This window comes from Lepus europaeus, chromosome 3 (genome assembly GCF_033115175.1).
Source record: "Lepus europaeus isolate LE1 chromosome 3, mLepTim1.pri, whole genome shotgun sequence".
In the NCBI taxonomy this organism is placed as follows: domain Eukaryota; kingdom Metazoa; phylum Chordata; class Mammalia; order Lagomorpha; family Leporidae; genus Lepus; species Lepus europaeus.
Genome location: NC_084829.1, coordinates 143043130 through 143057487, shown reverse-complemented (window position 1 = coordinate 143057487; position 14358 = coordinate 143043130).

Sequence of the window (14358 nt, the reverse complement as noted above, 5' to 3'; positions counted from 1 at the left end):
AAGTGGAGCAGCCAGTACATGAACTCCTGCCCATATGGGATTCCAGCATCGCAGGCAGAGGCTTAGCCTACTATACCACAGCACTAGTCCCCAGAGTAACTTTTAAATCTGACCATGTCTTCCATTTTCAATGAAGCAGTCAGAATTATCTTTCAAAAAAAAATGCAAGGGAGGAGTAAGAGAAGGAGGAGGAGAGGGTGAAGGGAAAGGAGGAGGGAAGAAAGATTCATTGGCTTTCCACTGTGCTTGCAATAGACTCCAAGCCTTCCATTTCCACTCTTACTGTCTCTCTAAGCCTGTGTAGTCCTCCCTTAATACTTTCTGCCCTTTCCTGCATGCACCATGGCTAACATTTTCATTCGGCCTTGGGGGCGATCCCGTGAGGCTGCCTGCCTAGCCCATGCAGCTAGCCTGACTGCTGGCAGGCGGCAGGACCTCCAGGCACATCTCCCCCCATCCCCGCCTTCTTCCAATCAGGTAAACTGTTCCTGGGTGTGTCCCAGGCCCACCTGGAAATCTACCCTAACTATGTGATCTTCAAACTGATTGGAGAGGCATACTGGCACCAGCGTCAGTCCTGTCCTATAGAATTAGTGTTGCCTTGAATTATTTATGCCCCTTCTGCCTGCACTTTAAAAGTATACATGGCTGTGAATAAAGATGGACATGTTCACTGAAGCCAGTCCCTGGTGCTTCTTGTGGGAAGAATACCATTGCCGTGCTCTCCCAAGTACCCTTTAGGTCTCAGCTTAAAGGTCAAATCTATATCCCCACCCTTACGTTCCCACCAGACTTGGACCCTGGTACTTGCTTCCATAAGCCCTTTTACTTCTCATGAAGCTTAAAATATGCTGTTTATTTGGACTCAGGCAAATTGTGTTGGTCTTAATAACTAAAAGTTATTAAGAATATGAGGTAAGCAGTGACTGAAAGACCTAATGTTTTATTCTCACTATACTGCATGTTTGCTTTTTAATGGATCTTTAAAAGGTGAAGCTATGATTTGCACTGGGAAAGAAGGCTGAAAACGTCAGGGGAAACATTTTGGAGAAGCTCTGCATTTCTCAAAGTGTTTGGATCTGGGAAGAATGTAGCAATTCTCTGTGTCCTTCTTCCTTTAGAATGGGAACTAAGAACAGAGGGCAAAGCTGTGTCCAGCATGAATAGAAGTCCCGCACATCCCTGGGGAACTCACCTCTCTTTTTTCTTTTCCCTGCCTTAGCATTTTATTAGGTAAGAAGCACTCTTCCTTTGTTGAGTTCATGTAAATTTATTTGGAATTACTTACCCCATCCTGAAAGCTGTTTCTTATCTGCCTGTTTTTAATTTGCTGGAAATTTTAGAAAAGATGATTTATGGATGTGTCAAATAACTCACGTTTGAAGTAACTTAAATATCAGCTTCATTTGTTCTTCTGAATATTTCAAATATGGAACGAAATATTTTGTCGTTAAGAGTTTTCAGAGGCTTTAGTAGGAACTAAATATGCAGTTTTTACCTGTCACAGCATTCTAATTGCTCGAGTGTTCTCATGAGATGACTAATATTTCAACCTCTCTCCCTTTCTTCCTCCCTTCCTCTCTTTGTCCCTTTCTTTTGTACAGTTAAGAATATTTACAGATTCATGGAAAAACAAATGATTTAACCAGATGATCAAGAAAGATTGGGAAATAAAGATTAAGGATGTCTGAATTAGAAAGTGGTGGATATGCTTATTGGAGTGGAAAGGAAGGGTGAAGATTCTGTACTATGTGCTAATGGTCCCCATTACAAAGAAAGAGCAACCAGTACAAAGAGTACTCCACTAAACCACAAAGCTAACGGGGCAGAATTTGGTCTCTTGGCACCATCCTATGTTATTAGGTGCCAGTACTCAAACAATGGTGCATGAATGGGCTATCTCTGGTAGCAGGAAAGGAGGGTACACATTAATCCAAAAATATGTGTTCCCAGTCCCCAACTCTAATCTGGCCATTGGCCGGGGCAAATATCATCTACCAGCAAAGGAGATCAATGATAATTCTCCATCTCCACCCAGGTATGGCATTAACCCTTAAGACCACTTGGTAAAGAGCCTTCCCTGGATTTTGTTGCCCTATAAAAGTCGCAAATTCATTTTAGTAGGAAACTATGTGTATTTCTGGGTTCAGATTGCTTTTCTTACTTACAGGGATTCAGCTTGCATAACTTTTTAAAGACTTAGTGATAAATCCAACAACATGGCATTTAATGTAACATTCCATCAAACCACATGACCCACTTTACAGGAAAGTAGATGCAAGAGTGGTGACCATAATCTCCACTGATTCTATCATATTCTGCACCATCCAGAACCTTCCAGACCAATGGAGTGATGGTAAAGCATGTTGAAGGCACAGGTTAGCTTGGGGTATTATCTTGTAAGTATTAAAACTATCATCTCAGAATTAATATGCACACCAGATAAACAGCAATTATGTAGTATTGTGTGCCCAACAGGTAAAATATATGGGAATCAAGAGATGGGAGCAGTACCAGCCTCAATTACCATCAAGTCACTTGACCCATTTGGGGATTTGGCATCTAGGCTCTGTGGATTTAGATGCTCTTTCTGGTGCTTGAAGGAGATAAGCTTCCACCATGGAATAAGCATGCATCAAATGGAGTATTAAGCTAGGGTTGGAAATTTCACCTGGAAACCTCAGACTCCTCATGCCACAAGACCAAGAGGAATGAAGAGGAAATGTGATCTTGTGAGGGTTAATAAGCACTAATCTTTGGAAGCATTTGGGCTACTCTTACACAATGGGTAGTCTATTTACGTTTAAGGTTATCATTGATAAGTAGTGATTGGGTCCTATTGTTTGTTTGTTAATATACCCATTGTTTGTTTTGAATCTCCTTTTTTCTTTTACTAGCAGGTTTTCTGCCTTCACATTCTTTCCTGATGGTGATTGTCTTTCTCTGTTTCTCTGTGTAATACATCCTTAAGTATCATTTGTAAGGCTGACCGGTTGGTGGCAAATTCTAATTTTTACTTGTCTTGAAAGGTCTTTATTTCACCTTCATTTATGAATGAGAGTTTCACTGGGTTAAGTAGTCCAGGTTGGCAGTTTATCTCTTAGAACTTGGACTATATTCTTCATTTTCTTACTGCCTGTAGGGTTTGTTGTGAGAACTCTGCTGTCAATCTTGTAGGCATTCCTTTAAAAGTGACCTGGTGTTTCTGTCTTGTGAATTTTAGTGTATTCCCTTTATGTTTGACTTTTAAAAGTTTAACTATAATGTGTCATGGTAAGGATCTTTTCTGATCACGCCTATTTGGGCTTCTATGCACTTCTTTGTATTCGGATGTCCATATTTTTCTCCAAATTGGAGAAACTTTCTGCTATTATTTCATTGAATAGGTTTTCTAAGCCATTCTACTTTTTTTCCCTATTCCTTCAGGAATTCCTAAGACTCATATATTTGATTATTTGATAGTATCCCTTAGATCCTGAATATTGTTTTCATTCTTTCTAAATTTTCTACTTTTTTTGTCTGGCTGAGATATTTCAAAAGAACTGTTTTTTATGTCAGATTTTTTTTTCTGCCTTACCCAGTCTGTTTTTAAGGCTTTCCACTATATTTTGTATTTGACTTATTGAATACATCATTTCTAATATTTCTTTTTGTTTTTTCAATATTCCTGTCTGTTAAATTTTTCATCCATGTAAAGCACTCATATCCAATTTAATTTAACTAGTTTTTTTTTTTGTATTTTTTTAGTAATCTTACAGTTATTCTTTTGGATTATTTTCAGACATTTTATTAATCTTCCCTTCCTTAGAGCTCAATATTAATGTACAATTGTGTTCTTTGTTCATGCTTTTTGTGTTTCTTTGTTGGTTTTTGTGCATCTGGGAAATCTCTTGTTTCTCTCTCTTCTGGGAAATTTCTTTTTTGTGTTTTAATTAAAGGCATTATTCCTGGAGATGTGTCTCTAGAGCTCAGTGGAGTGCTTAGGGCTTACACTTAAGCTCCAGATATATACTGGGTAGAGCTGGAGAACTTCTGCTACCATTTGTGGGTGGGGCAAGAGTCCAGAGTGACTTCAATATAAGCATGATGGAGCACCTCTGGCTATGAGTCAGTGGCCGTTGGTGATTTTTGAGCCAACTGCTGTGCCCAAAGTCTTTACTTTTCTCTTTGCTTGGGTGATTCACAGCCCAAAGTGATTCCACAGCATGAGCTACAGTCCACCCACTCAGGGTGTGCACTGTATGAAACACAGAGTGACTCCATAGTGTGTTCCTTTACCACTCTGAGATTTAGTTCCAGTGTGCAGGGAGTTCTGAATTTCTAGTCAGGTTGGATGGTTGTGATATCGGAATTTGACCCCTTAAAATATATAAAAAATGTGGTCCCTTAAAGTTCCCCAAAAGTCCCATCTGGAGTATCACATGTGTTATCGGAATTTGGGGTGCCATACAATATCATCATATGCTTATTAATAAATTCTCAATATTAAAAAGCCTATGTGGGTTCTTGCCTAATATTCAGAGAAGGATTCTGAATACCAGCATAAATGAACGAGGCAGCATGGTACATTTTAAGCTTTTATTGAGTACGAAAGATGCATAGGAGAGTGAGGGCTTTATCTATAAAAGAGAGGTAGATCTGGGTTCATACCAAGTACCAGAAACCAGTCACGTGGAAGAGCATCTAGGCCTTAGGAAACATGGAGTGGGTGGCCCAAGGCCACTCACCCTGGAGATGCAGGGTTGCAGCCAGCCCCCTACTGTCAAGAGGCCAGGGCAAGGAAGAAAGGGGGCAAGGGCTGGACACACCCTGTCCCAAGCTTTTAATACACTTTTAAAAGAGAGTGGTTAATTAATCTGATTGGCCAGTGGACACTCAGGTGTGGCCAGGTAGGGGCATGAGGTCACACAGGCATGGTCTTTTAGCTCAAAAACCTAATCAATTTTAATCTGTATGCCTGTCTACTTCAGTTGCACAAGAACCCAGCTATAACCCATGACTTTCCAAGCTTCATGACTGCCCAGAACTCCCACGATATAGAGGGTCTGCTCTCTGTCCTATAAACTGCCTGGTCTCTAACTCCAGTAGCCCCTGACATCAGCAGGAAGGTCTTCCATCTCTTGAGTCAGAACAGAGTCCAGCAGTGGCTCAACCATAGCAAACTATGCCTGGCAATTTGGGTCAGGGAGACAAGGGAGGTGATGCAGCTTCCCTTTTTTGAGCAAAGTAGTCACTTAGACCTCTGTCAGCTCCCCAGGCTGGATGTGAAGCCAATGGGGACTCTGGAGTTCTTCCTCAATTAAAGCTGTGGGTGGTAGGGACTGCAGCATCTTCTTTCTATCTTCTCTTGGCAAGAGGCATTTCCCAGCTAGGTGCTGGTAGCATAGCTGCAGGAGTGGCTGGAAGTGCGGCCGTCAGTGCTGTGTGCCTTCTCTGCTTACTTCCCCATGGAGACTCTGTTCTGTTCTGTTACTTTTCCACTAAAAATTTCTGTCAATCAGTCCCCTGCAAATGTGGTCTTTCCTTCTTTTTTCTGGTATCTTTCTGTGGCTGAGGTTAGTGTAGCTTCTCATTATTCAATCATCCACAATGCCAGTTTTGTGATTTAAACACTCTAGTACTTCATGCCCAAGTGATCCAATTGCAAAATGCCTTTCATTTTCTATTCCTTTAAAAAAAAAATAAAAAGGAAGATGGTCAAGACTTCAGTTTATGTTCTATTTACACTTAATTCAAATGTGTTATTATTGTAGACTAAAGAGATATCTGGAGGAAAAAAAATTTAGCTAGAGTGCAAATTTTACCTAGTAAAAGTTTTTTTTTAATTTTCCCTCAGAGAACACCTACTTTTCTGCTTGAATATGTTATATGCCATTCAAATGGAAGAATATGGATGTGAGAATAATATTTAATTCATTCATCTCATTTCCATGTCTTCAGGGCTTTTATGCTAACACTTAGTTGTGATGCCAACAAACACCAATTTTGAAGATTCCAAAGGTCTCTCTTTCTTCCAAACGATCTCCTTCCTTTTGCATGTTTAAAAAGTAAACCTGAAGGTAGCACTGCAAAATTCCTTTAGCAAAAGCTCTCTTCTTTTATTAATAATATGCTTTATTTTAACTAAATCCAAAGAGTTTGCCAGCTGTCTCCCCTTATTGGATTGAAGGTGGGAGGGAGGGAGGGAGGGAGGGAGATGAAGCTAACTGATGATTATTAGATCTTGTGAGGATGGCAGAAAATATTTCCAATTTTATTTTATTAGGCTCACAATGACAAAGAAACTGTAAGCTCATAAAAGCTTACTTCATTCACATATTTTTTTGGCCAATGAAAAATTTCACTGTTGCCAAGTAAAAATGCTTCCTTTATTTCTCTCACTTCTGCTGACATACAATTTTTTTTGGAAAGATTTAATTAGAATCAGAAAGCAGCTGATGCAGCCAGAACTGTTGATGGAGACAAGGTGTTTGGTAGCTGGATCTAGCTTTATAAAAATATTTCCCTGGTTTTGCTATAGATGAGAGTGAGGAGGCACAGTCCTCTGGCACCAAAGCACTCCCATCACACTGGAGTTCTTTCACTACTGGGAAAAAGGGAAAACTAGAACTGTATGTACTTTTCTGCCAATATGGATGCTGCTGACCTTGGAGGTTTCAAAAGAATAAACCTGGTTATATGATTTTTGGAATAGCTGCTACAAAGCAATTCCTGATTAATCCTGTAGGGGAAAAAATGATTTTTTTCAATCTGTTTAGCTCCATACTTATATCCAGAAGTGAAAGAGTTAAAGATGCTAAGAAAATAAATACCTTTTATCACCATGATTTTGCGGGAGGGGAGGGAGTAGGCGTATCCATTTGACGCTTGCCAACACTTGCTTTTCTGTTTACTTCCCTCTTGTGTAATCGTTCTTCATGATGCTCTTGTTGATGTTAACATTTAATGAGTGCCAAAAATATGCTAAACCCTTCATGGTACATAGAATGAGCAGGCCCTTTCTCTGAGGACTCACATCAAGGCACAATAAGGATAGAAAAACTAAAGATTAAAACAGAAGACACAACCACTGAATTAGAAAATGAATTCTACCAGCAATTCTCAAACAACACAAAATAGTAGCTCTCCCCAAATGAAAAACAAAACACAACCCACACTGAAGCTTATTAATTGAAGGTCAAACCATATATAGTTGAGGATATAGAAAATGCTTGTTAACTTATTCTTTATCCTTATTATTGCAAAATCCTGGGACAGGGCCTGTGTGGGATAAAAATGGGTTTCCATAATGATATAACCTCAAGGAATTTCTGATCTAGTAAGAAAAATAAAGACAAAAATAAAAATAACATCTATGCTAACAACATAACCCCTACATACATAATCATAGGAATTCAGTGACTCCTTCCAAATAATACAGATCTTCCCCAGTTTACAATGATTTGACCCAAGAAATTTTTACTTTACTGTGATATGAAAATGATATGCATTCAGTAGAAACAGTCCTTCAAATTGTAATTTTATCTTTTTTTGGCTTGTGAAATGAGGTCTGATATCCCTACCCCATGACCATGAAGGCAAACAACTGACATTCTACAGAGTGCTTTGTTGTTAAGCTATGGTGTTCATCAGATTAAGTGTGAAATATCTATTTAGCTGACACTGTGGCATAGCTGGTAAAGCCACCGGTTGCAGTTCTGGCATCCCAAATGGGAGCCAGTTTGAGTCCTGGCTGCTCCACTTCTGATCCAGCTCTCTACTATGGCCTGGGAAAGCAGTAGAAGATGGCCCAAGCCCTTGGGACCCTGCACCAGCGTGGGAGACCCAAGAAAAGCTCCTGATTCCTGGCTCCTGGCTTCAGCTCAGCTCAGTTCTGGCCTCTACATCTCTGTAACTCTGCCTTTCAAATAAATAAATAAATATTTTAAAAGATCCCTTTAAGAATATTTTTATCTCAGGATGGATTTACTGGGATATAACCTTATTATAAGTTGAGGGACATTTGTATCAATTTCTATCCATAATCCTTAATTTGAACCATATCATGTCCTTACTGATCTACTTTCAGTATTGATTTTTCTCAACCATTTTTCATTTAATAGCTGGGGGAGCTTTTTTCTTCCAGAGAAGGCCCAGAGGACATGTAAGATTTGGAGCCCTGAAAAGAAGTAGGAATGTTCTGGGAAGAAGAAATTCAGATGTGAGGCACAAAAGGGATATGTTAGAACACTTAAGGAAATGCAACATGTGCCTGGGCCTGGGTGGTGGGTCATGAAGACTTGGGGAAGGGATGGGAGATGAGAAGAGAGAATCGGGCTGGGTCCCACAGATTTTGAGGAGTTTATGCTCTCTCTAAGATGAAAATAACTGAGGGAGGACATGCATTTGGCACAGCCATTAAGATACTGCTTGGGACACTTGCATCCCACATCAGAGTGCTTGGATCTGAGTCCGCTCTTGATTCCAGCTTCCTGATGGTGTGCACCCTGGTAGGCAGCAGGTGATGGTTCAGGTAATTGGGTTCCTGCCACCAATAAGGGAGAGACAGATTGAGTTCCTGGCTCTCAGTTTTGGCCTGGCCTGGCTGATGGAGGCATCTGAGGGATGAACCAGAAGATGGAAAATCTCTCAACTGAGATCTCTCTCTCTCTCTCTCTCTCTCTCTCTCTCTCTCCTTCTCCCTCTCTCTCAAAAAGAAGTAAAGAAAAATGTGCAATTAAGTTAATTTTCAGGAAAAGGAAACAATTGGAGGTATAGAAGATCTTGGAGATGTTTATGGCACTGCATTATACATCCTGCTTTCCACATCTTCCTGTCTGGTTGTCTAGTAGGACATTTACTTTTACAAATTCCAGGTCATTGTGATTTCCTTTCTATGTCTATAAAAGAGAATCACATCTCCAGGTCCAGATATACGGCAGATGGATCTAACACAGAGATATCTTTCCTTTAGTTACATTTGTCTATGCTGTATAAAATATTTAAAACAAGGTTATAATAATATAAAAAGCCAGCCTTATGACAAAGAAAAGCTTCAAGTGCCAGAAATAAATTGTTAAATAAAGGCAAAGCAGTGAGAGTCCAACTGCCAAAGGATATTTAATCCAGATAAAAGACTTAAAGGCTAAAACCTGCAAGTTTAACAGCCTTTCAGGAAATCCCAAGCCAGGACTCTAGGCATTTTTGGGGGCATCATTAAAACCAACACATACTGGGTGGCTCACAACAGAAATGTAGTCTGGCACAGCTCTGGAGGCCAGAAGTCTGTAATCAAATTGTTGGCAGCACTGGCTCCTTCTGGAGGCTCTGAGGGGGTGTCTGTTCCACATGTCTCTCCTAGCTTCTGGTGATGGCTGTCAGTCTGTGGCATTCCTTGGCTTGTAGTTGTATCACTCCAAGACCTGCCTCCGTTGTCACGTAGCCCCCTTCCCTGTGTCTCTCCCCCTTTCTCCCTTTATACAGATTCCATCATTGTAGTTAGGGCCCACCCTAATTAAATAATACTTTATCTTAACTTTGTAACATCTGTAGACTCTATTTCCAAATAAGATTATGCTCACACATACTATGAATAGAACATACTGTTTTGGAGAACATAATTGAACTCAAACAAGGGTATGAGTATAACTTTGGTCTCAGAGCAGTGAAACACATAAAGTTCCACATGAAACAAATTTAAAAACCTTCAATTAAAAATATCCTGTAATCAGGGCACATGACAATCCAAAACACATAAACACACACCCATAAAGATAAGCTTGCAATAATATATGTGCAAATGATCTATCATGTAAATGATCATGAGAAGAAATTAGCAAGTTGAACAATAAGGAACATGAATTTGAAATAACAAAAAACATCCTGAGAGTTTGAGATTTTGAAAATATCCCTAAAAACAGTCAGTGATGTTTTTAAGGCTTTAGAGAAGAAACAGAAAATAAAACAAAACATGTGAGGAAGAATAATGTGGATTTAGAAAAGAGAAAATGGATATTCCAAAAATAGAAGATATAGTTATTAAAGTTAACATTCTGAAATTGCTTAAGCAATGGATTAGACAGAGCTAAAGAGAGTGCATTGGAAGATGAGTCTGGTACAAGTGTTCAGAAAGTGAGACAATCAGGGAAAGATTAAAAAAAATACAGAAGACTGAATGAGGGACCTGGGAGAATAAAGAAGAAAATTCAATATATATCCAAAATAAATAATACTTTAATGTGAATGATGCTGTGATGTGGATGCAGGGATAAACAAATAGACTAACTGGGACAAAGAATACATAAAAACAAGCTCACACATTTTGGATATTTGATATGTAACAGGGATCAAGATTTATTCAAAAATATTGTTTGTTAATTGATTATACTAACAATCTCTACCTTACCCCAAAACAAAATCCCAGGTGCATTAAAAGCATAAGATTTATAATCAAGACTGAAGAATTTTTAGGAAAAAAATGTAGGAGGCAATCTTTATATAACAGGTAGGAATATCTTACAGGCTACATAAATCAAAAGAAAGTATTTTATACAGTAAAATTAAAAGCTCCTATAAGATAAAGTACATGTAAACAAAATGAAAGGAGAAAAAAATCCATATAACTGAGAATAAGTATGCAGAATATCACATAACCTAGAGTATAAAATGCCCATTTTTGCATTTCAATATCTCTAAATTTTGACATTTCTTATCATCATGAGAGAACAATTTGGAATACCTAGTGAAGTTGAAGAGGATCATAGCTTATGATCAAAAAATTTGAAGTATATACACATCCATTAAAATCAAAAAATATAATTTATAATAGACATGCAAGAGAATAACCATCAATTGATAGAATGTGAGTGTATTGAATTTGGTCTACATGTATTAACTAGGATAAATGTCAAAACATTATTTTTAATGGAAGTTATTTTACTATATATATATATTTAAAAATATATCTTATTCACTTTTTATGAATACATGACCACCAGATAACTAGGCTAGTGATTCTCTTTGGAAGGATGGAGTCCATGGGGGAGAGAAGGGAAATTCAATGATTGGCAGAAAAGTCTTCTGTTGAAAACATTTTCTTTCATTTTTAAACAATAAAAGGTCTTCAACAAAACCTAGCAAAATGTTGAACTTTCTATCTACTTAGTGTTATATTAATTGCTGTATTTTTTTTACTATCAATTATTTTCTAATAAAAAATTTAAAAATAAGCTTCTTGGGAGCAAATCAAAGTAACACCAGCATCATGTCTATTCTAGAATTTCAGTATTAGGACATGTTTGGGTACAGGGGATGCTTAATACATTGGTTAGTCAACCAGTAGACTTTGGGACATTTGATGCCATGAGTAAGCATGTTGGAACCAGATCTCACGTACGAAATCTTCTGGCAGAGTGTTCAGGTTTGTTCATTGCTGGATTCATTCCAAGGCACAGTATAGGAAAGCAACAGGAGGGATCAGGCATTCCAGACAATATATTCCTGGTGGAGATGGCAGGTATGGAGAATAACACCATGCTTACTTTTTTAAGAATGCAAGGCCAGAACCAGGGAGTGACGTTTGGTTGCTGGAAGCTTTTCATCATTGTCAAGAATTCCCTGAAGGTTGTCTGGATCCCATCCAGTGTGCCTCAGATTGCTATGGAGCTGCAGATTTAGAGAAAGAGAGATGGGTGGTAAGGAGGCAAACAGAGGTTCCTGGACTTGAGGGATGGCTAAATCACTGCCCTGATCAAATGCAGCTCCGTAAATTCCTCTGCTTTTCTCCTGGTGCCAGCAGGGGAGGCAGCTGTTTATACTCAGGACTCTTCCCCTTTTAGGCTGCAGCTGCGATGGATTCTGTGGATCTTATGAATGGGACAGAAATAGGTTTATGAAGGCATACAATTCCCTGGGAGGGGGAGGGGAGACAGTGAGAAAGAGTGAGAGAAGGGAAGGGAAGGGAAGGGAAGGAAAGGGCCAGGGGAAGGGGAGGGGAGGGCCAGGGGAAGGGGAGGGGAGGGGAGGGGAGGGCCAGAGGAAGGGGAGGGGAGGACCAGGGGAAAGATTGTCCATGTCCATTCTTCCTTTTCTCACTTGCTGGCTTGGAGAATATGCAGTTCCAAGCATTTGGAGGTTGACCAGATGTGAAAATCCTTGTAGCAGCTGGTAGCAGAGCTAAGGAATCCATTACCACAAATAATTTTCAGTGCAAGTTGCGGACAGGTCATCATGACTGATTACAGCAGGTGGGGTAGGGGGCAGTTCACTAGGAATAATTTTAATATTCCTGGGTTGTCACCTTTTAAGGAAGAAGATGGATTTGTTTGGACCAGGAAGAAAAGGAATTCGTTGTTCTTTCTCTGGTGGTGGATTGATGAGGTGTTCTCACCTGGACAGTGAAGGTACTGTCTGACCAGTAGAATATGCAGGCCAGACAGAGCAAGTCCAGGGCTGAAAACAAGACACCAGCGGTGATGAGTATTGAGGAAAAAGGACGAAGAAAAAAAAAACAAATCCTAAAAGTTAATTTAGAGTTTGCTATAGATTAATCATTATTTGTGGCATCTTGTATGTATTAGTTCATTTAACCCTCTAACATCTCTAAGATGTAAGAACAGTAGAATTATTGCAAATGAAGAAAGTGTGGTCCAGTAACTTAAACAATTGCTTGTGGTCTGTTCTCCATGACTGTACTTCCCCTTCTCCTGAGTCAGGATAGAAGAGCATGCGCCTGTTTCCTGTAGTTAAGTGTTACATCTGACTTTCTTTGTTCAATAAAATGAAAGGAGGTAACATGTGGACAGAAGGTTTAGGAAGTTTTCTGTCCTTCTTGTCCCCCTGCCATGGCAAATTGGTGACATGCCAGAGAATGAAGTTGCCATCAGCCTGGGTTGCAAGGTGAAGAAGCACGGCCACTTCTGCATTGATTAGAAAGCACATAGGGTAGGTATTTGGTGCAGTGAGTAAGTTGCCACTTGGGATGTCTCTGGGGCTGGAGTTCCAGCTCTTCTGATTCCAACTTCCTGCTAATGTGCACCTTTGTAGGTATCAGATGATGACTTAAGTACTTGGGCCCATGTAGGAGACTGGGATTGAATTCTGGGCTCCTGGCTTTGTTCTGGCCCAGCCCAAGATGTTAGAGGCCTCTGGGGAGCAATCCAATGGGTGGAAGGTCTCTTGTCTTGCCTTTCAAATAAAACAAAAATAAATCAATAAAAAAGTGGAGAAAGCTCAGCCTATAATCTACCACTTCAGCTCTTCTAACAATTTTGTAAGCAGTTGATTTAGCAAGTTCAATCCTGATTTAAAGCACCTGCAATAGTTCCATCCCCATTTAAGAGAAGATTCCTAAAAAATTTCATAGTGAAATACCCCTTCACTTTATGCTCGCTCCTACTGGTTTCAATTGTTCTTTTCTGAGTGTTCATATTCCTTCCCAGTGCCCTCTTCAGGCTCACACCTTTTGCCCACCCACAAAATATTGGTATAGTTCAGAAATGATCCTTCACTACTTCTCTTGCTGTGTGTTTTGTTTATGAATTTGTATCTACAAATTTTGTTCATTTATAATTTATTTTATTTTTATTTTTATTTTTTTATTTGACAGGTAGAGATATAGACAGTGAGAGAGAGAGAGAGAGACAGAGAGAAAGGTCTTCCTTCTGCTGGTTTACTCCCCAAATGGCCGCTATGGCCAGCGCTGTGCCAGTCCAAAGCCAGGAGCCAGGTGCTTCTTCCTGGTCTCCCATGCAGGTGCAGGAGCCCAAGCACTTGGGCCATCCTCCACTACCTTCCCGGGCCACAGTAGAGAGCTGGACTGGAAGAGGAGCAATGGGGACTAGAACCGGCGCCCATATGGGATGCTGGTGCTGCAGGCGGAGGATTAACCAAGTGAGCCATGCACTGGCCCTCATTTATCATTTATATTAATGCCTACTAATATATTGATGACTGTCTTCAGATCATACCTCTCTTCTGAGCACCAGCTCTATATTTCCAGCTAACCACTAGATATCTCCATCAAGCTTTACACAATACTTACAATTTAAAACAAAACTCACCTTCATCATCACCACCTCAACTGCCTCACCATCCAAACCTGCTCCTCTTCCTAGGTTTCATGTCTCTCAGGTAAGGGCATCATAATTCACTTCATAGCCTTTGCTAGAAATCAGTCTCCTTCAGCTTCTCTTCATGAACCCTCATCCTTACTTCCCATATTCCAACTGTACTTCCAAAATTGTCTCACATTTTGTCTTCCTCTCATTCACTTTTTCATTTATCCAGAGAGCATTTATTAAACACATACAATGTTTAGGGATATTATGCCAGATGATGGTTAACATGATCTTGTCCTTGCTCACAAAGCATTTTGCTTGG